At 43.4% G+C, this 3,448-nt stretch overlaps 1 pseudogene; it reads right to left on the minus strand.

Moving 5' to 3' along the window:
- Positions 1-864: 864 nt before the first annotated feature.
- Positions 865-3,130, minus strand: LOC136525788 (putative transcriptional regulator tpeD; annotated as a pseudogene).
- Between the last annotated feature and the right edge of the window lie 318 nt (positions 3,131-3,448).

Genomic DNA, 3,448 nt, shown 5'->3' on the forward strand with positions numbered 1-3,448 from the left:
GGGGAGGTAGTAGTGGGATAGGCTATGGGACCCATTAGGCTACTCTTTCTGAGACGGACTTGAATGCTAGAATGACTGAAAGGGAAACAAAATTCAATGCAATTCGGACAAGAGAACCGTGAAAGGGAAACAAAATTCATGCCCACGTTAGCATCCGCTCAACTCATCTGTCCGTCCCCGTCATGTTGGAAAAAAAAAGAACTCATCTTTGTCTGTTGGATGGTGGATTCCAGCTGAAATCATGTAACGTACTGCATCTTCTCCCCTTTGTTTGGGTGCGGGGATGCCACGGCAACTCCCAATGGACGCTTCGTCAGTTGATATGCAGCTTCCCGTCAGCATACTACCTCTCCCGTCCCGTTCCATCGGAAAGCTCTTCTGTTCCATCGGAAAGCTGAGAAGCAATGCGCTTATGTGCAAGCACCTTGGCCGCGCAACATTTGGTCCAATCAGGCGATGTCCACGTCTCACAAGCGTCAACGTCAAAGTATCACAGTTAATTTGGCGACTTGAAAGTTCAGATACCTTTCAAGAAAGATATTTCTTTATTTGGTCACAATCACAGTTAGAATCTAAGTTGCACGGATACGGATACGCGTATCGGTATCGGAAGGATACGGATACGCAGATACGGCAATTTCCTAAAAAAACCCGATACGCGGATATGTTTTACTATTTTTTTAATAAATAGATAACAATGCATATGAAAATTGCAAAATAGATATTCAAGTTCAGCATAGAGACATTTAAGGTCTATTATACTCAGAATAACATGATAGCAGGTTCTAATATAGGAAATTAATAAAAGGTCTATTACACTCGTAGCAAACTAGCAATATAGTACTATAGTAGGATATGATAGCATCAAGCTTCTTCCTCGGCTTCCTCATTCTTCTCCACATCAAGATCACCCAATCCAAATGATACAGTCTGCAACTCTGGCTCATCAATGGAGAGGTCAGCAACTTCCAGAAGACCTACACCACTAAGGGAATCAAAAGAATCTCCTCCAACATCCCACATCCTTGTCTCTCCTGTCTTGTATGCATCAGTTCTTCTTGACAAATGCCTCAGATTTGAGTGCACAAAGACCAAATCTTCAGCTCGCTCAGGAGTTAAGGCATTTCTTTTGACACTATGGATGAAGCTATATGTGCTCCAATTTCTTTCACAGCAAGAAGAGGAGGCCGGTTGGCTCAGCAATTTTATGGCCAAACTCATCAATAGAGGGACAGACTGTCCATGATTTGTCCACCAAGTCATTGGGGAAACAACCCATCTATCAGGTATAGAATCAGAATCATTGAATTCTTCTGAACAACTAGAAAACCTTGAGTATTCTTCCTTTACTTGAGCCAACTCTTGTGGTATGCGAAAGAACTTCTTGAAGCAAGTCATCCTCATTTGTGATACCTCCTTATCCTTGTGGGGGGTAGTCGGCCAGCACCTTCTTCAAGCCACTTGTTGCTGTAAAATCTGCATTTGGCAATTTAGCATTACAATTTAGAACATGAGCAACTGAGCTGAATTCTGAACTGTATAGTGTATAGTGTTACCTTGGATTGAGTGAATGAGCCAAACAATGTAGTGGATTATTGCCTTTTGTCCACCTAGCAATCAATATATCATGAATAACAGAGTAGAGGTCTGACTCCTCATTTGGTTCCTTCCCTTCATACAGATATATCTCTTTCTTCACTTTCTCAATCATTGAATCCCACATCTCATAGATTAAGTGAAGACACGGGGTGTCGGTGTCCGCAAAGCGTATCATATCATAGATAGGAGTAGTGATCCTAAGAATGTAATCTACATTGCCCCACCAGACATCACTTAGTATTTTTTCCTTTACATGTTGGGCAGTTGAAGCATCCTCTTTGTAGATGCTCCATTTGTCACTAATCACCATGTGTTGGAGAGCTGCTTTTACCTCAACAAACCGTTTTAGCATACACACAACCGATGCAAATCTTGTTTCAGCAATAGAAAGCAACTTCAAATGGCTGAACTCATTGAACATGGAAAGACGCATGCCATGATTCATTATGAAATTCTTGATCATAGTATCCTCAACTTTAACATCGTGTATAAATTCTAGTTGTCCCCAAACATGCATATCCTCATCAGTAGGTGTCCTTGGCAGTTTGGGTTCACATATATTTTTCATAGCAAGGTTGAGAGTATGCACTACACAAGGTGTCCAAAATATGTGATCATATTCAGCTTCAATTAAAAGACCAGCACCTTTGCAGTTTGCAGCATTATCTGTGATGATTTGTACCACATTTTGTCACCCTACTTCATCAATAATAGCCCTCAACTTCTCAGCAATATATTCTTTTGACTTGTATTCTCCTTCACAATTGTCAGCCCTCAAAAACATTGGAGCTTTCTCAGAAACAACAATGAAGTTGATGATTGGCCTCCTCTGAGGATCTGACCAACCATCACTGCAGATTGTGACCCCTTTCTCTGGCCATGTGCTCTTTGTACTCTCCAATAGATGCTCTATGTGCCTTCTTTCTTGCTTCAGGAGTGATTCCCTAGCCCTGTTATACCCAGGGATTGTGTAACCTTGCAAATTGCGGCTGCAAGCAAATGCAAAAGCTTCTCTAAAATATGGGTTTCTCATAAAGTTGAAAGATACCCCTCTAGAATACATTGCTCTAACAATTAAAGCATCCAAGTGCTTGCGGTCTTACAATGCCCAAGATTTTTCCAATATAGAAGCAGGTCCTCTCTTGTTCTTCTTGTTGTAATTGCCTGAAGAAGGACCTACAGGCAAAGCAACGGTGCGTGTCTTTGCTCTTTCCACCAGCTCCTTGCACCTTTCCACTTCCCTCCTCATCTCACTCAGCAGTTCATATGAAACCTTCAGACATTTGATAATCCCCTTCCCTGATTTCTACAGCAAATGAGCTTCAACTCTAGTGTAGCTGCTGCTTTTTTCCAATGGACAATAGTTGCATCTCCAAAGAGCATTTCCTCCACCAGCTTTAGGCCTCTCTAGAATGGTGACATGATCCCACAATGGAGCCTTGATATCAGTTGTTTCTCTGGACCCAGATCCCACACTACCACTAGCAGTAACACTAGCACTAGCTACACTACTCAAATTTGGAGATGCCATACTGGACAATGAACATTGGACAAAATAAAAAAGGCTCTAATCAGTCATTAGGAAAGGGGTAATGGCCTATTGGCCTTTGGCCTAATGGGGCAGGGCGCACTAGCTCAGCCGCTCAGCCCTAAATTGGATTGGGGAGGAAGAGGAAGTGAGCAAGTGAGGAACTCACCTAAGAAGGGGGCTCCTTGTCGCCGGCGAGGGCGAGGGCAGAGGCGAGGTCGGAGGCTGGTCGCCCGCTCGGACCGTCTTCTCCTGGAATGCGCTCGTCGGGGCATACTCGTCCTGGAGCGCCGGTGAGGACTTGCGGGTCCTGGAGCGCCG

The sequence above is a fragment of the Miscanthus floridulus genome, chromosome 19, assembly GCF_019320115.1.
Source record: "Miscanthus floridulus cultivar M001 chromosome 19, ASM1932011v1, whole genome shotgun sequence".
Classification (NCBI taxonomy): Eukaryota; Viridiplantae; Streptophyta; class Magnoliopsida; order Poales; family Poaceae; genus Miscanthus; species Miscanthus floridulus.